General features: G+C 39.5%; 1 protein-coding gene across 14 annotated transcripts in view; it reads left to right on the plus strand.

Moving 5' to 3' along the window:
• sema6a (sema domain, transmembrane domain (TM), and cytoplasmic domain, (semaphorin) 6A) overlaps nt 1-22,621 on the plus strand; it is a 108,115-nt gene that overhangs the window by 19,246 nt on the left and 66,248 nt on the right. The gene's annotated exons all lie outside the window — the stretch shown is intronic.

Genomic DNA, 22,621 nt, shown 5'->3' on the forward strand with positions numbered 1-22,621 from the left:
ATTCCAAGTTGCTATTGTTGCTTGTGTCATTTGGTGATTGATGGGAAAAACTCAACTTCTCCCAAGCCCGCTCTCCTCCCCTCCCAAAGCCACAGTTGAACACAGCTTGGAGAAACAAGTACCATCCTCTTCTTTTGACAAAGTGACTCACTGGCATCCGGATGCTCATTTTTTGGACCAACGGGCCGTGCCTTTAAATCAAGGAGACTTTGGTGAAAACAAGGTTGGATCTGTGTGCCTATGACTCCAAAAAGGGAGGCTGAGATTACATGCGTGGACGGTTTGGGGGTCCCTCTATTCATCGGCCATGTCGCCCCATGGGGGAGGACTAATTGGTGGCCCCAAAGAGCCCCCTGTTTTGTGCTCATCCCTCACAAAGCATTGGGGTGCGGTTGCGTATAGGATGGGGGTGAAGCAATTGGCATTGGTGATGAGCAGGTTTCCCATAGAATGGCTGGCTGGGATCAACTCTAACTTGGGGGGGGGGTCTTGCCTTTAGGTTGCAATGGAACATGACACACTCATTCTCTCATCCACTCACTCATTCACAAGCTTGCCCATATACACACATTTAGTGGGGGATTCTGGTGTCGGTTGCTGGCCTCCTCCTATACAAATGATCCAAAGCTGACCCATATAGTCAGCCATGTGTGAGGCTTCCCTTTATCCCTGGAGCCCGTTTGAAACGTTGAGTTATGGGTGTTCGCTGGTGCTCCCTGCCTTCACGGCTGAAACTGCACAGGGGCCTCATGTGGGGCGACATTGTTCACTGCGACCCAAGGACAATGACGTTTTTTGGCTTGATGAGGAGAAAGGGAAGGGAAAAGATGGACAGGGCAGAAATGGAATGGGACGGGAAGAGTAAATGATTGAGAAAGTATGGAATGTTTTTGGAACGAAATATGACATTTGAAACTGTTGATAACAAAAGTGAGGTTCAAATGAGAAAATGATGTAAGGATAAAGGACAAAAAAAGAAGGAATAAGAGATTAAAAAGCAAAAGGCAGAAAGACAGCAGGCAAAAGGCTGAGCCATTTTAAGTCAGTATTGATTTCTGTGTGTGCTGGGTGTCTTCAGCTGTCTTAGCTGGATTCAGATTGAGGTCGTTAGTGTCTGTGAAGCATGGAGCCACAGACATTACTGGCTCTTTAACAAACTCTGTATTGATTAGGATTTAGAAGGAAACTTGCATGTTTTCTAAGAGATAATGTCCTGATGTAATTAGCACCATGGCTCTGATGATGACGTTGCACAGGACGAAAGAGTTGGACCGAAGGTGGAAACGATCATTTCTGATAACAGAAATGTTTCCCCTTTTCTGTGCTCTTTAAATCAAAAGCTTCATTTTTTTCTCAGCAGTTTTTATGAGCCTTTTAGCCTTTATGACCTCACCAATACTAAATCTTCAATCGGTAGCCGAAGAGGCTAAAATGAATAGTTTATCTTAAAGACATAAAGAACATAAACCATACAACTGAGACAGCAAAGGTCTTAGAAAACCTCTTCTCTCTCCATTTCCCCCTCACCGCTTGGTCAAGATAAGTGGCTAGTTTGCCTTCTCAAAGAGACTAATTTAATTGACAAAATTACGCCAAAGCTCATCAAGTGATTGCAGTGTTAATGACTAGGAGAGTGTGTTGTCTAAAAGGCAATCGTGGACCCAGTGCACACAAGTATAGGGTGCTTATTTTTGAGGCAAGTGCTATTTGGTTGGAAAATCCAGGTTTAGCGAAGCACATATTCATGCACGCCTACTAACATGCTGACAGCCGCGCATACTTGCAGGATAAGATTACCCAGGACAAACAAATTCATCTGCCTCATCCTGGAAGTAGTCTTTCAATTTGTTTTGACATTGGGATCTATACAGTAGATTCAGATGAAAGATGCTGTTTAATCAAATGATGAAAGCTTCTTAGAGCGGTTCAGATGTGTTGTTTTTCTGGGAGAGTTGAAAAACTGTAGAAACCATATCTTTGAAAAAACTTTGCCATAAAAGACTGCAAGTTATTTATTAGATCGCCAAATTGTAATTCCTTAATAGTTTTGTGTGTGTGTGTTTTTTTGTCTATGGGGAATATTTTATGTGCTTTTTCATTTAGGTTATTTCAGTTTCAGCTGTTCTTTCTGCTTCTCACAGCGTATCAACACCAAGAACTTTTTCATTCTGGCTAAAACTGTATTTCCAAGCACTCATAAAGCTCCCCACAGAAAACCAGCAGAGCCCTGTCAGAAGCTGAGATGTGAGAGTTGATGTCGGGGCAGAACTGGCTTCTGGAACTCATTTCAGAGAGGGATGAAACCACAAAAGAAGAAGGTCTACCCCCTATCTTTGAACCCATTCCTCATTCACTGTTTTTTTTTATATCCCTTCGCCTCTTAAGAAGATTGGACAACTTTACTAGATCGTATAATCAGAGAAGTGAACCACAGATGAAAATGCTTCGCCAAATATATTTTGAAGGCTCCAAAAGGAGGGAGACATATGCAGGTCATTATGCTTTTTCCTCAAAGACAGCTGCTGCAGCTGGATCTCAGGACTTGCTGAAAGTCACTGACATAAATGGAAGGTAATTACCATATCAGAGATCAAGACTCTGGGTTCTGACACCACTTTTTCAATTACTCAGGAAGGTGGTTAAGATGCAAATTCAACAAAATGGCTCAAACCCCTGGAGAAGGATAACGTTTCACACCGAAAGCTGCTTCTTAAGTTTCTTTGCTCATCACATTCTGACAAAGAGTGAGGGAGAGGTGGAGGTTGGGTAGGATGATGCAGGTAATCTATAATTCAGTCTATTCATCAGCATGACAACCCATGCAGCATCCCTTCTAAGAACAAACTCCCCTCCCCTAGCATGGTTCTGGAAGTAAATTTTCATCTGAAATAGCCCTATTCACCAGGGATTCAGCTGTAATTTGGACTGACATCTTGCACAGAGGTCTCAATCCTAAATCATGAACCCTTACTTTCTTTTAGAAAAGATAATGCTTTTTCATTAAATATTGAGTATCTTTAGCTTTTCCTCAAAGGTTTTTTTTTTTAAAGACGCCTCTAACAATGTTTCCCTACCGCAGAGCACAGTGTCATCACATTTGAGCTTCACTTCTTTTTTAATAAGAACTAATGTTGGTTTTCTTTGTTGTTATCTCATAAAGATTAATTATTCAGCAGCAGAAATAAAGATGTTCTTGCCATAGTTCTGCAAATCTGTGTTTATGCTTGTAGCACAGACAAAAGAGAGGATCACTGATAGAAAAACAAGTCATTCGCTTCATTGTATGCTTTTACTTTGGTGAACATTGCGCAACAATAAAATACAATTAATGCATTTTTAAACATTCATTGTCAAGATTTTATTTTATTTTTTTGGCGTCAGACAGACTTTTGAGGTACAAACATCCTGGAGTTAAGACTGCACAGATGATCAAATGTTATGCTGTAAACCAAGGTCCTTGCAAAAAGGGAGGGCTGCCCTATCTCTACAGTGTTTTAAAATACACTGTTTTAGCTTTAGTGGCTCTTTCTTCCAAAATGATGACACAGTTTGTGAGCTTTTAGCTCAGAAGCAGCATTTGACCCATGCACCTTTGTGTGCTGTTTCCTCTGCAATCTAACTTCCTCTTCTTTGATCCAGAATGACTATATTTTTACTCACTCAAATCAACATGGAGTTCAGTCTTTTTTCTCCCCTACATTATTTAATTACTAAGAATCTAATTTGAAGCTTACTTAGCATCAAGAGGAGTCAAAGTACCTTGTGGTTTAATCACAGCATGAGTTTTTTGTTATCAATTTGTACTTCCTTTTGATTAAATCCTTATTTAGATACACCTTTTAAAAGTTTATTTGAGGTTACAAATGTTTTTCATCTGTAGAATAATATTAATAAATGACTAAGATAAACTTAGATATTTTCACTGTAGTGAAATGCTCACAAGAACATGTGGAGTGAAGTGGAGCATCATCCATTCATTGGAAATTATCTTTTGTTTTGTGGAAAAAAACAAAGAAAATGATTTTCCAAAACCAGCCTATTCGATTTTCTTTGTGTTGCCTCTGTTATAGAGCTGCTACTAAGTTTGTCAATTTGCAACTTTTAGTTGTAAAGTTTGACAATCTAGTTGGTATAAGACAAGTAACTTTCTGTGCATTTCTGAAACTTGTTTAATTTTGTTTTACGGGACATTAACTTGGGGTGCATGGTGGCGCAGTGGTTAGCACACTCGCTTTACAGTGAAATGGCTGTAGTTCAAATGCCAGCTGGGACCTTTCTGTGTGGAGTTTACATGTTCTCTGTAAAACACAAAAACAAAGCCCACCTTGATTTAACACTACTTACATGAAGTATTTCTGTGAACACATATTGTTTTAAGACTTTAGCAAGAAAACTAGTGAAAACAACCTGACTCCTATTTTAGAAAAAACTAAATGATAAAAAATGATGACAGCTCGCTTTAGACCATTTTTACAGTTTGTTACCTTTTCTTCCAGCTGTAAATGATAGTGCTTTGTTTTAATTTGTTAAACAGTGAAACATCATGTGCTTGTGAGATGATTCCCCCATCCCATGTCTGTGCACAGATCTGAACAGAAACTGTAAAGCAGGAGATAAGGGAAGAAAATCCACCGAGTGATGAGGAGGAGCAGTGTGGGTTAGCTGGTGCCAGGAACGCTGGGAACAGGGGGTGTGCGTGTCAGTATGAGTGCCTGGGTCTGGTGAAGGGGAGTCTCTCTGAGGTCATGCCACACAGGCCTTTCTTATGGGGACCACACAGCCTTGCAGCCAACAGCACACATTTACTGGGGCCTGCGCCAGATAGAGCGCTGAGGAGACTGAGTGACTCCGCTCCATGAATAGCTGTCTCTCAACTGTGCATCCCTCATCAAGATGGCCTCACTATGATGCAGCTGAATTGTTTTGGGTTGAATGTGTGTGTGAAAGGGAATAAGAAAGAAAGTGACAGGCAGAGTGACATGACGGCCCTCATGTGTGCTCATGTAAACATGTGTGGCATTCAGCGTATGTCTGTATAATCAGGGCTTACGCTTTTTTTTTACCGGACTGCGGAATAGTGGATGAGAAGGATGCTTTCTCTGTGACTCTGCGGTCCTGCAATGCGTTGCAGAAGAGACCGACTCCCCCGCAGTTTCTAGGAAAGTGCTAAGGGGCTCATGAAATATTTCATTAGAACTCCAGATTACACACATACACACAAAGTTTGCTTTCCTTCCATTGTTGCTTTCAAGCCTCATTTTCCCCCTTGATGGTCTATGCAGAGAATTCATGCATAATGCAAATCTCACAAGAGGACCAGTTTACTGTGTAAGAGAAGAAAGGGAAGTAGGACTCTGTGGTGAATTAGGATAATACCAACACAACACACTTTTACACACTCACAGGGTAAAGAGAAATATAATGATCGGAGTGTAGTGTGTTTTTAACTTCTCCCTCGTCTCCTTCAATGCATCTCAGGCAGTATCTTGGAGTTCATAAAAACACTTTGGTGACCACAGGGAATTTATTAGCATTTCTATGCCCTGCCTTTTCTCTGCCACACTTTCTTTGTTTTTTTTGGTAAAGATGCATGTGTCCCGAATGTAGAAGTTTCTCTTACCTCACCACTATCTTTTATTTTCTATTAGTAAAATACCCATTAAAACTTTTTAAAAAAATATACACATAGTTCTCAAGCTTTGTTTGTGTACAACTCTGATCATCTATCTGCCTTTTGTGGTGAACCCAAATGCACTATTTGAATCATCGAAACTGAAAAAGGATATATCGGATGCCATGTATGTCAGTAAGGCCTTCAGTGAATCAGGGCAGCTCTGCATTGTTGAGGAGCTATTTTAACAACACCTGACCTCCCTTGACTTTAGACTTCAAGAGTTTTAAGTCATGTGACATGGCGATGTTGTAAAAACAAACATCTAGTACATTTGTACAGAAACTCTGCATGCAAAGTCAGATTTATAAATCTCACTTTAAATTCTGAGTTAATTTAAAGATTCAATATAATGTAAAATCTCTAACATGAGTAGACACATACATTTTACTGGGATTTGTTCCAAAATCCACAATCATTTTTGCTTTTTCAAGGTAAAAGGGTTTGCCATGCAGCATGCAAAACCTACCAAGAATTCATGCAGTCTGGCCTTCACTAAATAAACTATTCATGCATTTGCTACAAAGACTGTTACGCATGAGACATATTACCACAGAGCTTCAGTATTTACAGCGATCTGTTGCACAAGTTACATGTTAAGTTTTTGAATGTAAAAAAAGTACAGAATAGAACCTACAGTAACATGGAAGTACCTGTTTAATGTCTTGTGTTGTTTGTTACAAAAACATTACAAAACTCTGCAATTATCACTACCTGGGTTTTTTTAGGATGCTATTTCTGCTCTTTCTTCCCCTTAGAAGCAACCTCATCTGGTAGTGGTTGCGTATATCGCTCACATCTCTTCACTTTGCTGCTCCTTGTGGACAGAACCACCACGGCCTCGTTTCCTCCATTCACTCATTGGTGCCATTTCTGCAACACCATAATAACCAACGGCAGTCCTCCCAGTATACCCTGTGTTTTCATTACAGCCTCAGCTCAGTTCCCCAAACAGACATCACTGATTGTTGCCGGAGCAGCTCCTTATGAGATTGTGTTGGTCCCCTGTTGGGGGAAAAAGACAAAAGCGACTGCAGATCTGTGAAGAGGAGGACTGAGGTGGGAAAGATGAAGAGAGCACTCAACCGAAGATAAATTTGTTCAGGGAAGTGCTGAGACAGAGAGATAAACAATTAGAAGTAGAAACGTGATCTCACACTGAGCTTAAAAGCACCAACTGGCTTTCAGAGCGAGCCAGCGATAGACGTCACCTCTGCTTTTAAAATAGTTAATCTGTTCCTGGAGGGACAATGACTGCTTTAAGTCCCTGTCCCCTCTCCCTCTCTCTTCTAAGTCCCTCCCCCTCAGCTAAACCCCACTGAGGCGCATTGCTGGGATTAGCCTGAGTTGTTGTTGCATCCATACATCTCTTCAGCACGGGCTCTAGTTGCTCATATAAGTCATTCAGTATCATGTAAGATGCTTATCTGTGCGTGGAGTTGGAGAGGGGTGGGACATGTGTAATCTGATGATGAGTTGCACACAGCAGAAAGGCTCTACCGATTCAATATATGTTTATGTATTATTGTGTATTATTACCATGTTTATTCTTTCTTTTCGTACTTGTAAAGAACAACAGGAAAATTGCAGCTGCGATTCATTTTGTGGATTTATCTCACTTAAATCTGTGAAGCTCTCTGAATGAGCAAGTTCCCTTTTAGTATTTGGCTAAAACGGAAAAGTCAAAATGAAAAATGTTCATTGCTCTTGTTTACTTGGTTGTCATTCAAATAACTGAAAATGCTTGGAAATAATGGATCAACTTGTTCTGATAGATGTCAAACTGTATCTGATGATTATCTCATCCGTTTTTTTTGGATAAACATTAAACACTTAGAGGATTTTAATGATCCTGACATTCACTTATCAGATTGCATGAAGGGATGTTGCAGGAACCATACGGGTAGGGCTAAACTTAATTGGTCCTCAGACGTCCTTGTCATTTACAAATTACATGTACAAACAGCTAATTTGTTTTCCAAGTACAAAGCAAGGTAATTGCTGAATGGATTATGGTCCTAGGCATGTATCCCTGTTGACAATGCCCCCATATACTTCAAAAACAAGAAGAAATTGCTCTGAAATGTTGTTTTAATGAAAAAAAGCAATATATAAATTCACTTCATGTGGGACTTTCTCTGCTGCACTTTACTATAAACCTGTCACTCATTATCTCTGACCCCATCCGGCTATTCTCCACTTTGTTTGCCCTCGTGGTACACTCTGATGCTGAAGCTTGAAGGGATTAGCTGCTGCTGTCTTCTGCTGTTGCCCTGTCCACTCTCTTTAACCAGCAAACAAACACTAGAAACACAACTGTGCATTTGTTGTGAAGCAATCCAAAAGTGCGGTTTTACTCAGCGCTTTAGCTTTGACAGCACTTCAGCTGTCATCCAGCGTTTTAACAGCAGTAGGAAAGCAGTCAACATGTCGGATACTCAGTTCAACAGAACTGACTTGGATTTAACATGAAACTGTCATTTAGTGCTCTGCAAAGAAAACAGGGACTTCTGGCTGCAAAAATGTTTCACTCACCATAATTTCTGATTAAGTTTATCTTTTACTTTAATCACAAAACCCTTGCATGAAATATGCTTTTTGGAAAATATTTGATTTTAGTGCTCCCAGCCAATCCTGTTGTTTCACATTCACTTATTTAAATTCACATTAATGTGCCCCAGTGATCTGGAGCTTTGGCGTATCATTTCACAGATGGCTTGGAGAAGAATGGAAAGGAAAATGTTCAAGGCGCTGATCTGCCAGATACATGAGACTAAAAATTACCATCCTGAGCTAAGAAAAGAAAAAAACGCAATGACAATCAGACGTGGAGTTTATAAATGTGATTTACATCTGCTGTTCTACTTCATTTGCTGCAGTTACAGATCATATTGCTCATAAAAAGAGAAAGCTATTAAATTATGTACATTTCTAGTTAAGGGAGCCTTAGTTTTGCTAGTTTAATTGTAGGATCTGCTCTTGTATACATGATGGGTTAAATACAGATTTCAGCCCATTTAGGAGGTTGACATTTTATTTTTAATATTGAATGCACAACTCTTGACCAGTAAACAAAGCATTTACTTTTTTGTTTTAATGCACTGACTTCTGAGGTGGAAATCTGGAGGATTTGAGCTTTTCTTTGTTTTTTAAACTTCAGCAAACCAGGTCATAGCAGTAATGTATATTGCTCTGGTGCCTGGTCTGTTTCATTTTTAGGTAGTTGGACACAAATGAACTTCAAGGTCCAATATTATCCGGATGGTACTCCATTTTAACAGCAGGTTGGCTTTAGCGTTAATGCGAATCAGTGTGTAGATTGGTAATTGTCCCAAGAGGCATTATCCTTCCTTTATAGATTTAGCATCATTTAAGTTTTAAGGCAATCAACAATAATCCGCCTTAAAAGGTGCATCCGGACAACTGAGCTCTATCTGTTAAGCTAACCGTATGAGAAAAATGAAGTTTGTTTTCACGTTGGAGGCCGACTCTTGTGTTTTGACTTTGGGGAAAAAAGGTTTATGTTGTTTAAGTATCCTCTGCTAGTATTCTTGTATTCCAGCTCGACTGGGCTCTTAAGCTCCTTCACTGATTGAGGAGATAACTGCTTTGCGATGTTTCCCTTCATGAATTTCCTGTCACTTGCAATCAAAAGCACAAACAGTTACATGGTTCAGTTGCCGGATGAGCAACTTTATCCTCTTATGTCTTTATGGTTGCTAACTTTGCCAAAAAAAACAAAACAACCCAGCTTTTATTGTTGCAGACTCCAGCCTGTTGTGTTGCAGGATTTCTCAGAGATTGGGTGCAGGTGAAGGTGCCTTGCACCAGCGTGGGCTTGTTGTATAAAGCTAGAAGCTTTGTCCTTGGATTAGAGATGGAGGTGCTGCTGGTGGTAATAGTCTGGATGGGATCCTATCTGGGTGGATGAAAGGAGAATTTGATTGAGCGATGGATGAAAGGGAGGGGCAGGCTACTCTAGGGACTCATCATAGGAAGACAGAATGAGGGAAACAAGAAGAAAGAAAAAGCACATGGCCTATTATTTTTCTCCTCCCTGAGTGTGGCAGCACCTGAGGTCTGCTTATTGTTGCTGATTTTCAGCTGAATTAATGTTTGAACCCTGGACAGCCATGTCCCTATCCTCATCAGCTTCTTCACTCCTGCTTCTCTTCACTCTTTTATTTTGGGTCTCCTAATCTATTAAGTTGATTTATTCAGACAAACTCATTAATCACAGTCCCCTCTGGACATAATCTGCTTGTGAATTTGAACCCAGGCAAGGCTAATAAGGGGAAAATACAAAAAAATGCTTTGGTATAAAAAAAGAAGCACACAATTTGTTTATGACTGAACAGCCAGTGCAGCTAACCGCTTTCTGCTCATCTTTATAGATATATTGTCTTAGTGAGGAAAACCAAGATAGTATTTATCCCAAGAGCCACACGGAGAGAAGGAGTGAGGAGCTCAGAAGGGAGAGGAAAAAACACACACACTTGGGAACGCCAGAAAATTAAGAATAAAGAGACAAACTAAAAACAAAAAGAAGGAGATGTGGTGTTGAGGGAGGCTCCGGTCACAGCCTTTTAGCTGATGATGATGAATTACTTTGACAGAGACAATCAGGATGAAACGTTAAGGTGAGCGTGCCAGCGGGCACAGACACAGCCGGGCCAAGTCCTCCTAAGGAAATGAGATGGTTAGTATGTATGCTGTAGCTGTATGTTGCTGCAGCTGCTGCAAGGAATATAATATATATAAAAGTGTGGCACTCCTAAAATTTGCTGACATGTTGGAGAGGGTTTGTTGGGATGTTTGCATTTGGCACTTTTAGGATTTAAAAAAACACTGCAAAGTTGTTCATGTACGTTATCTTTTGTTATTATTCATGTTAGATAGAAAAAAAGTATTTGTAAAGTCTCCTGCAGTTTTAACAAATAAACAAAGGGATTAAACTAAACCTTGTCTCAGCTCACTCAACAAACTTCCATTCATAGTTATCTATAGTTTAAAATACTTTCATTTGCAGATAAAAATGTGTGTTTCTAACAATTTTAGTTTACAGACCCACTCCGATCATCTATTGATTTTTTGAAAGAGTTCCCAGTGATCTTTTAATTATGATTATGCCGTTTTTAGCCAAAATCAAAATACCTGTGTTGTTGACATTGTTTGTGTAGAGCAGCAGTAGTATATTAGAAATCCACCTCTAAGTTGTAAGCGGGACTGTTGGTGAAGAGCAACCCCACGCCCTCTTCCCGTCACCCATGACTGAACTATGTGTTAACACGCTCTCGCGTGTACCTACAGTCCCTCATACCTGCCCCTGTGGCCTGCCCGTGATTTTTCTATGTCGCTAAAACACTCTTTTTCGTGTGTTCCTGTTCACGACCTGAAAAAAGAAATACTCAGAAATGCAACCCTCAAAGCACAAATTCTGATGATAACAAACTGATCTTTTAGTCTAATTAGGCTTAAACTTAATGCTCACATTTACTTATAAATCCTCCATTTAATATCAATGAATATTGTGTCCCACATGTTGGGTTGAAAAAAGGAGTTTAAGAATGCATTAGGAGGAGGAGAGGAATAACCATGAAAAGTAGAGTGGAAATTTTGATGGAAATGAATTCATTTTTCCAAGGTTAATATTAGTTTTAATGGGCTTGCAAAGACTCATAATGTCCTCAAACAGTTCACATCACAATCTGAAAATGTGAGTACTTCCAGATCCAGCAGAAACCCTACAGCCATTCAACTTTTGTGTCTACAGTTACATTTTGTGACAAATGTAAAAAATATTTTTGAAGACTAAAATTTATAGTGTATTTGACCTTAAGAGTGATAAACATTAGAATTTTAATTGTTTAGTTGTTTGTTTGTCTCATGGAGCATGCTTGTTTACTTAGTGGGCCACTAAAAAACACAATTTAAATTCAATTTAAAGAAAATAATTTGTCATGGAGCCTAAGTAACTTTCCTTTGCAATAAAATCTAAAAAACTCGTTCAATTTTTTTAAATACACCAGACTGTCAGTCACAAAGTACATTTTTGAGATTGACTGAGGCATCTGAGATACTGCTGAAGGCGTGTAGCGATGAATCTGAATCTCAGTCATTCAGAATTCATAGTGCATTGTTGTTCTTTTGTCTCTCATTCCTCTTGATTCATTGAACCTCAGTGAAAAGAGGATTGATGTGGAAGATGTGCCTTTTTTCCTCGTTCTTTTTGTCCTTCCCAACAATCCAGCATCTGCAAACTTCTGCTGAAACGTTTCACTTCCGTCTGCAGGTCCTGAATGTGTAAAATTAACAGAAACAGCTTCATCAGACAGAGATTTGTTTGCTGGCAGGCACTCAGGCAGACAGAGCTGCAGACAAAGAGAGTAGGCAGACAATGAAGCAGCTAGATGTTTTCATAGTACTGATTGAAAGGAGGCAGTAATCTTGGCATTAGCTTAACATAACAGTGGGCAGGCTTGTCTGCTCCAGGTTCCCTGTAATTCTACAGGTAGGTGCACGCCCACCATCTGACAGACTGTAACACAACACCTCCAAACACAGAACCACGCTGCACATGCTCTTGCAGCAGCCCATCATTATGGTCTCACTCCACAGTCTCTTCACACTCCATCCTTCATTATCACTCAAACTGAGAACAATAGTTCAAGGTTGCGGCTTTCACCACTTTCAGGCTGGTTCAAATCGCTTTATTTCCCTTCTTGTCTGCCCTTACGATAGGAGGAAGTCATAAATGCAGATCCTTAGATGTCGCCCCACTGGGGCAATGGAAGAGGTTAGAAGGTTATAGATGAAAGGCGGGTAATCGTTTGAGGTTTTCAGGCAAAGTCCGACTCAAAGTCACAGCATTTTTATGTAGACTCTGTCTGCTGAAGGTTCTAATAGTGAGCTGTTCAAATAGTTCAAATATAGAGTGTAAACTTAGTAAAAATAATGTGGTAAAAACAAAGAAATATAATATTACTGAAGTTGTATCATTTTCAGATGATAACATTTCAGGAAATATATAAATCTGCTTGAGGTCCTGGTCCAGCTCACTGCACACACGCAGCTTTTATACTCTTGATAAAGGGCCCCAGCCTGGACATTAATGCAATATATCCATTAGAAAATTTCTTGACACAGCTGATATAATATGTTCGTGATCACGCAGGCACTGTGACATTGCATGGAAGATTGCTCATTGGAGAACCGTCATTTGTGTTTTGTGAAACCTGTAATGGACAGAACAAACAACTCATGTAATGTGCTTGTCCCACAGCAAAGACAGAGGTGCTGAAAGAGCTTCTCTTTCTCATCACTCTGATAAAAATTGTGTTTTTGGTGTTTGTAGTATGTTCTTGCAGCTTTTGTCTTTGTTGTGATTCAGGGACAGACAAAGAATGGAGTATGAAAAAGATTGTATTTGTGATGTAGAAAATACAGTGGGCAGGGGACATGCTCCCTGCTCCTCACAGCACCCACAACTCAGAGGCAAATTTCTACTGCTACCCTGCAGAAACTACGATTTAGAAAACCACAGTTTAAAAGATATACATATTTTTAATTATTAACTGCATAATCATAATTTAAAAAAACACTGGGAATTGATTTTGAAAATAGTTTAAAGGATGATCTGAGTGGGCCTTTAAAGGCAGTTACTCGGTCTATGGGCTTTTGCATTATAAGTTTAGTCATTTTAAAGTGTGCAGTAATAGTGTTCATTTTTCCATGGGCTGTTATTACTACACTAGATAATTTTAGACAAGAAACAATGAACAGATTTTTTTAAATGACCCAATTGTAGATTACCATCCAAAATGTGTTCTAATTTTCACCTTTTTTATGAGCTATTTCTTAATATTGCTGTAAAAAGTAATGCCAGCTTCTCTTTATTAATTATTGGGTGTTTGTGGGAAGAGTGCACTTTTGGCTTCATTACGTGAATTGCGTATTCGGTGTTTATTAATTCTGCTCTCTGAGCATGATAAAAAGTGTTAATTGTCATTACGTGGCATCTCTAATGCTGGAGCAGTAAAGGGCACATAAGAGTTAACTGAGGTTAATCAATAGTCTGATGCACAGTTTGTGTGCAAACCTTAAGGGATCTAGTGTGCAGGCGTGCTGATTCTGTGGACACAGTCTGAGCCGTCTGTTGTTTACTCAAAAAGTAAAATGTGTTATTTAAACCATTTTTGACACAGGTTCAATGTGACAAGAATGACATTTAACTGGTCAGCACATAAGAATTAATTAATTTTATAAGTGCTGTTTCTAATATGCTTGTCTGTTCGTGCTGCCTTTAAGTGCGTCCTCCAGAAAACATGTTTGAGCACACCACTCTGTGGCACTACAGGGTACACTGACACACTAATTGCGATGATCGGCTTGCCACTAATCATGTTTAGTGACAGAGACACTAGTTTCCTGGCAGCCAAGGTCCTTTAATCACTTCTCTTTGAATGCTCTGTTTTTAAGCTGCCCTATTTTTGAGTTTTCATTCTTTTCCACAGCAGTTTGTTGTGAGACAAAGAAGAACCAGACTTTAAATGTCTCTTCCATGTCAGGGCAAATCACTGCACTTATTGTATTGTGTTACCTCATCCCATGACATAATAATGTAATGACATTCAGCAGCACCCTACTTCAAACTGACAACATGCAATTTGCAGTGCATTGTGTATCAGGTTTTCTTTCCATGCATCCTCCTCTGCATACTGATTTTGATGACGGCTTTTTAGCTGTCTTGTCATTCATTCATTCCGAGGTGTCTGCGAGCTGCATTGCTGCTTCAATGTGGGATTTAGCGATAACAACATTCAGATTGCAGCGCTCATTCTGCACAATGGCAGTACAGCTGTGGTACAGTGTGTTTTCTTGTAGTGACTTTGGCTTTGTGTTGCAGCGGGATTGAATGTCGTACTTTATCTCAGATGATTCATGAAGCTATTGGAAATGATGCACTAACAGAAAACAAGATACTCTGTTATCACTATCACGATATCACAGGCCAACACAGACCGTAATTGTGTTGAGTTTATTCCATTCTCCAATTTAAACTATGCTTCCTGTCACGGGGAGAAAACCCAGTCTGTGGGATGAGGTTTTCTTTGAAGATGTAATCCCCGTTCATGAGCAAACAAATGCAATAGAGCTGAGAAAAGGAGGCTAAAATGTAGTGAAGAGAGACTCTTAAGTGAAAAGGCAGCAGAGAGAAAAGCGAACACGGTCTATGCAGTCCCATGGCCACCTTAACAGAGCTTAGCATCATGCTAAGTCAGATCTGATGGGTCTGTTGCTGAGGAACAGAAGGCCAGTTAGCCAGTTATCAGTGAGGACACAGGCTCAGTCACTTAGCATAATGGACGCTACATCAAATAAACTGAGAGCTCCAACAAAAAAGGAGCCATTAATTGAGTTAAAATGATTTTCTCTGACCAGCAAATTTAATCAGGGTGACTTTGCAGTCTTGCTGACTAAAACAGTTGCATCTGATGTGACTAAGTGGATAGTTTTCCACCTAAAATCATTTTTGCTTTTTTTGTGTACCAAACCAGGATTTTTTTTTGCTTTTTTTGACAAAAAATCCCCAAATTCTCCAGAGAATGCTGAAAAACAACAATGATAATTGCATTAAAACACGATGAGGCACAGAAAGAGGTTGAATCACACCTTGCGCGACTCCAAAGCACACCTTTTATGTAGAAACAGGAGGCTTGGAGATGTGAAAACTGCACCAGATGGATACAACAACAAAAGCATCACACCTCCCTGCATGTCACCTGCTTTTATCTTATATCCTGTTTCTGCTTTTCCAGCTTTGCTTCAGGGAGAGGAAAAGAACAAACCAAAAACATCTGCAGCTGAGTGTTAAAACAGATTAGATTAGGACTTTAGCTTTGTCTTGGCACACTAGCACTTTTTTTTACTTCTCATTTTATCTTTGGTTATGTTGAAGTTCAAGGTTTAGTAAAACTGCCAGACTTAGACGCCCTTAACTTTCACAGTATTAAAGTGCATTGAGGTTTTTCTTTAAGTCTTGTCATGACCAATGCAATTTTATTTATTGCTCCACTAAAGTCCAATAAGGACAAAAACCCATATCTTCTCCAAATCTCCTTCAGCTTTTCATATCAACTCAAAACTGTAAACATTTAGTTCTTGGTCTAGAAATACTGAAAGAATTTTATGGACAAATTGTTGCATTTTATGTATGGGAAAACCTACAAAATCTGAGGATCAAAACATCTTTCAGCTTGTCCCTTAAACCAAGAATCCTTTCTGCCTTTAGCGTAAAAACTTTCTGGAGATTGTTTTGGTTTCTCCTGTCCTAGTTGGTGAACCATATTTATTCCTTTTATGACATTTCATGCACAAAATAGGTTCAGTGCTCATGCATTTTTGATGAAATACGTTAGTGGAGACCCACAGAAGTAGATTTGTCCATCATACTTTCTTGCTGTTGGCTTCAGTGGTTTTACCACAAACCGGAGGGCAGAGACTGGATTTTGGACAGATTTTCCTGAACATATTGTCATTTTTTTTTTAGCCGCAGGCAGCTTAGATTGAAGTATTACTCTACTCACCACCCTTACAGGCTGGAGCTCCCTGGTCCACATCATGACTAAGCATAGCATGAAATTGCGCAGGACTGCCTGAAGGCGTCCTGCAGTTGGCTTTAAAGTGAGTTTCCACATGTAAAATGTGCCGTTTGCTGTGTGACAGTCTCAGCGCTCCCATTGCTGCTCCATGGGGCGCTGCTTCAGTCATGTCAGCGTCTGTTTCTGTGGAGTTAATGATCCGTTTATCTTAGTCACATTTAGACATTTTTTCCTATATTTCAGGAGCTGCAAAGTTTGAACTTGAAATGCTTAAATGTTTTTGATTTAGTTGGAAGGGAAAAGTTGGTGATTCGCACCACACACAAGAGACATGAACTTTACTGTAAATAACCGACTAGTAAATCAAGTTTGCCCTGATATGTAGAGAGTGAAGGGGCTATATGACAATCAGAGTTGAGTCAGACTTGAGAGATAACTGGATCAAAAGGCAGACAGGGAAGGCCGTGTGCCATCAAACATGTCCTTATCGGTGGTAATTTTCTCCGCTTTGCCAACAGCGCTCTGTATCAGCAGCGTCCAGATTGATTGAGCTGCTAATACCATCACAGGCAGTGACTGGCAGCCCTGGAAAAGGTTCTGGTATTTGAATGTGCAAGCCTATCCTTTTTATGTCTTTTGGGGTCAATCTCTTAATCATTAGTTTTTTTGTGTTGGGCTGTATGTGTGTCATGGGTGGGGGGGCTTGTTTTGATTCATAAAGGCTTTTCCCAGACAAAGCAAACAGGAACCAGCATCACATTTACCTTTTTTTCTGACCTAACTTTCTAACAAAGATGAAAAGACACCAAAAGGATAACAGATTGAAGAGATAAGGATGGTTTAAACAGGAAAAGCTGTTGTAAAACCCCATTGGTGCCTCATTTTATTTAAAAAAAACACCGGTAAGCCTGAAAAAGTGTGTTTTCCTGTTAGTTATTTTATCAATTTGTCTTTTTGTTTTGTGTCCTGCATCATGTCACACTTTGGTCTTTTCTTAGACTTGATATCAATTTAACAGTGAGCAACTGAAAGATTCCCACCCACCAGGCACAAGATGTCTATTAGATAACTGATATAAATCTATTGTAGATTCCTACTGAACATCTCAGATAACTGCTCTTTTAGAAACCTACTAATAGTGTTCTGAAAGATATCTAACTATAGTCCACCTATACTCCTACACAATTGCACAATAGTACAATTAGTTTAATTTGAGATTTTGTTCACAGAGAACTACTAATCACAAAATTCTACATTCCAAGAAGTAGCAAACATCCTGTCTTCTGTTGCATTATTTCATTCATTCATTATCTATACCGTTTTTTTCCCTTTCGGGGTCACGGGGCTGCCGGAGCCTATCCCGGCCACTTGTGGGCGAAGGCAGGGGACACCCTGGACGGGTCGCCAGTCTGTCGCAGCTGTTGGATTATTGAAAGTTGAAAGATGGCCTCTAAAGCTCTTAAAACAACCACTAATGCAACTTCTAGATGATCGTTTATATTATTTAATAACCCTAACCTCCTCAAGGAAAAGATTCAAGATTCAAAATGTTCATTGTCATATGCAACGGTACAAGGAAATTCTTACTTTGTCATCTACACTATGCTGATGTATATAAATAAATGCACAAAGAACACAAGTAAAAGAAAAAGAAAAAGAAAAGTAAAAATACACAAAATCGAGTATAAAAAACAATAAATGGGATACATTAAAATGCAAAATAGAATACAAGCAGAACAAGTAAATCTGGTGTTTTAAAGTGTCTGATTGTTTTCAATATGCAAGGCCTGATGAGACCACGATGCAATTAGGTATGGGAAAGTTGTCTGTAAGACATCATTACGGTGATGTGCAATAGGCCTCTATGAATCGATGTCCATCGGATGCAAAATGCATATCTATAGCTTTGCGCTAGGAGATAGCAGTGATACTGTACCTAGTAGGCATGTGAAAAGCACCCTTGTGAAACAGCAAAGAAGCACTTCCTTTTGTGTCTCCATAACTTTTTCCATGTCTGCATTCATCATTGGCATCACCAGCATTTTGTAGACCTGATTTCTGTCCATATGTGTGCCTGAAAATCCTAAACACTCAAAACTGAAAGAAAACCCAAATGTAGTTCTGGGTCTCAGAGAATGTTGGTAGCCCACGCTGTGCTGCACCAGTGAATGCACATTTAAAAAAAAGACAGGACGTTGGGGGAGAAGGGTGTGAAAGGACTGAGAACATACACAGATGGCAGAAAAGTTGGAAAGAGAAAAAAATGCAGAATGTTCGTTTATGCAGTGATTCCTGTTAACCACTGAAGACTAAGCAATTTCATGAGATGTTATCATCATTGTACCAGAAATTTGGTTTTCAACTATTTAGTATTCACCAGCAGTAGTTCTAAATGTGTGGAGATTTTGAACAATGTGTCAACTTTTCATATTGTTTTGTTAAACAACAGACATCTAAATCTAGGCTTTTTAAGTGAGGATTTTTCCCTGTTGTGCTTTCATGGTTTCAACCTAATTTAAATGCCTAGCTCATAGATTTAGGAGCATTTTTGTGAACAAATGTCTGCATCAACTACACTCCTGACCTACTTTTAAACACTATGTAGGGTGTTGAGTTATTAGCCCTCATCCTTTGAATTTTCCTTGCTGGTGAGGTTGGTAAAAATTACTTTACCTTGGATCTTTCTGAGACTGCGGAAAAAAAAGAGAGGCTTTTTCTCCCCTTTGGATTTCAGAATATATTTTGCTCATTTTGATACTTGTGTGAATTTGCTATACAGAGTCTAGTCATTCCTTCCTGAAAAAAGATATATAATACATTACACCGGGTAATTCCCTTTAATGACTAAGAATCACAGAGGCATGTCCAGGCTTAATGGTTTTTAGATCACAGAAACAGTATTATAAAGATAGCTTATCATCAGTCTTAGAATGTCTTCGTTAGGTTGCTGTTGTTCCAAGTTGGCGCTTTGCCATTATTCCCTTGATGTTCTTGTGTCTTTCTTCTCCCTTTTTTGTCTTCTTCTTTTTGCCTTCATTGTTGTTGGCCTGCCTCCAGAATCAATCCGTCAACTCTCGTACTTCGGCTTCTGATTCAGTAACTGGCCTGCATCGACGGGGTGCCTCATTCATGTCCACTTCCTTGTCTTTTAATAATCAAACCATGATGGATTGCCTGCACCCAGATATTCAATTGAAAGCAACATCTGAGTGCTGAAAATCAGGGAAAGAAAAGGAAACACACATGCACACTTCTCGTGAACTGGAGGCGGGGTCTTTTTTCGGCTGGTCTCCCTGTTTCTTCTTCTTATCATGGCTTCACATGTTCAAGGCAGACAGCTCCTCCTGCCTTTTCTCTTGATTTATCAGGCCAGAACTGACAAGTTTAAACACCTGCCAGGCTAACCTCCCCCATTTGGGAGCTGTAGGTGGTTGGATGTGGCCCATTTTCTATCCCCTTTTGATGGATTCGGTACATTATTCTCACCTTGACTTTGTCTCTTCAGCCTTTTCTGTGTGGTCTAATTCTCTTTTACTTTCACAAATCAGTCCAAGCATGTTTTCCTTCAACAAGTGTCATAAGTGAGGGTGGACACAGGTCCTGTAGCTGCATGGCTTTTGTAGCTGTGACAGATGCTGTTTTGGTTAGGAATGTATTCATATCTTTGTGTGTTTGTGTTAAATGTGACTGCTTTAATTGTGAAGCTGTTATTCAGCCACTTCTTTGTAAGTATAGCATCTGTGAAAAGTACAAACTATTCATCTCTGTTATACAGACAATTTAGAGGATCACTTTCAGTACTTGAGAACTCACATCTGTTTGATCTCAGTTTTGGATTCGGTTTTTTCTTCCTCCGTCTAAAATTTGCAGAGAATGACAAGCTAAAAATTGAATAACTCAAATGTTTTAAGGACACTTTCCAAAAAGTTGTTCTTTTCTGTTTTACAGAGCAACAAATTATATACCTGTTTTATCAAATTCCAGTACACAGATTGCAGAACTTCTTTGCAAACCACAGATCAAGGCCATTAAGCTGCTCCATCTCTGCCACTTCCTGTAAAACCCCTTTCACAAATCTACCCAGAATAATGCTTTCACATTAAAACTTTTTAGAGGTTTAGGCTTTTACAAATGGTGTTGCTTTAAAATAAAATATAAATGGCTTCTTCTAGATTTCACCAGGATCCAAACGGATACAAAAATTTAAGTAATGACAGTCAACCTTGTGGCCCATCTGTAAAGTCATGTTTGTAAAGTCACCATTATAGTGGTTCAAAAACATGCCAAGTTTCTACTTACCACACGAAGAGATCTTAAAACCTGTCATGAGGTCATGTCATGACAAAAACAAATTATAATGTATTCGTTCTTGATTCATTCATATTTTTTTACTTGCTTGATTCTGATCTGAGTGTCTGCTGCATCCTGACTTCAGTGTCATTAAGTAGGAGGCAGGAGCTTCACTGCAGGGCCTCACACATGTGCACACACGCACACACACCTAAGGAGAAAATGAATGTCCTAAGTTGCATGTTTTTGACTGTAGGAGGTTTTACCACCTAATTAAAAAATAAAGGAAAAAATGACGTAACTGTTTGTGTAGAACCAGTTTGGAAAAGGACTATCCATCATCAGCCTCTTTATTTGCAGGTGATCAAGTGACCGTCTTTCACTTGTAGCACTGGAAGAGCGGAGGCTTAAAAATTCAACTGGAACGTTCTCAAAATGTTTTTTCCTGGTTTGTTTTTGCTTTTCCCTAAACTGTCGGAGAACATTTCCTCACCTGAAGGCCTCTGGGTTAAGCTGGAGGTCATAATGTATGTGTGGCATCATAAGTATGTTGAAGCTCCAAGCGCTCTTAACTAAGGTGTTGATGCAAGAGCAGCAATAACATCATTAGGCCAACCAATGTGTTTATTGTTAGAGCTAATGTAACTTGGCACTGCTGACCCCCAGGGTGCTCTATGTGCAGCTCTGTGTGTTTGTGATAAATGCTTGTAGCTTCAAATCACACATGCTTTGGGAATGCTGCTGAGAGCAATTTTGAGTTGATTTAGAATGTATAGGTGTTCGTATGTGGGTGTGGTTTGCGGATGGATCTTAGGGTGGGTGTAGTGTTTATGACTAAAGGTAGGCCGCTCTGCCAGCCTTATTAGGTTCTCTTTTACCTTCTTTTCTGGATTTCTACTTTTTCACTTGGATTGCGTGGGAGGTGTTATGAAATAGCACTTAATGTTCTCAAAAATAGTATTGTCTGTCAAAAGGCTGTGCAGCAGGTACAAAGATCTACTTTTTATGTTCTTTTTTGGATGGTTTTCTATCTCAAAAAGAAGATTTCCTCATATTTTCAAGTGTTCATTGGTCCTCTGTGGTAGCAAGTAATTTTATCCTGAACTATATTTCAACTTTGAGCTCCAAGCTTGTGTGTTTAAACAGTATTGTACAGAATTTTAGATGAGAGTTTAACATACTCATTCATGCTCTCTCACACACACAGAAACAATTTGCTCCTCCATCCAAAGGCTGTAATTCTGTTAGGGCCGACTGTGTCTTTCTCTATGCTCTTACTCATGCGTGGCAGCTGGTAATGAAAGGGCCACAGCAAGGCTCATGGGTTTCACTTAAGTCCTTTGGTGTTGAATGTATTTTGCGTATCACAGGTGGCAGAAAGAGATGGCTTTTAGTATCCATTTAAAAGCCTGCAGATGTAAATGAAAGATGTGCTTCACCTCCAGCCCCCACTGGGTAGAAGCACCTGACATTCAATTTAAACCATGAAAATAAATGCCAAAAAGTGAGACAACCTGTCAAAATATACTCTGAATTTGGTGTCGTTACAAACAAAAAGATAGTGTCTAAAAAGTACAGTTTGAGAAAGTCCTTCTGGCTAAGTCAGATATTGCTCCATTGGTCAGAACGGTCTCTATCCATCAATCACCATTTTCCTTTGCTTCCGGGCAAACCTCTCTTATTCTGCTGCCTTCTCATCCATCAGTCTATTATGGCAGAATTTCTGGGTCAAGGTTCAGATCAGAAACAAAATGTAACCCTCCATAGCAAAGAGGTTTACACTACCATATGGGAAAATTCAATAACCTTTTAACATTCTGACAAGCTTTAGCATTCGGTTGAGCTCAGTGAACCGTTGAAGTGGGATAGAGAGTAATATGGATAAGGAAAACCTATTTTTGTGTATTTTCCTACAGACCATACAGTAGAATGTGGTACAAAGAAGACAAAATATAGAGTAAGAGGCCAAGGAGTGAGAAAGAAGGAAGAGGATGCGAGAAGCTTTTGAGATCAAGGTCGTATCCAGGCTTTGGTATTGGTATTCTCCTCAGTGGTAAAA

Source organism: Oryzias latipes, chromosome 9 (genome assembly GCF_053564925.1).
Source record: "Oryzias latipes strain Hd-rR chromosome 9, Olatipes_Hd-rR_3.1".
Lineage (NCBI taxonomy): Eukaryota > Metazoa > Chordata > Actinopteri > Beloniformes > Adrianichthyidae > Oryzias > Oryzias latipes.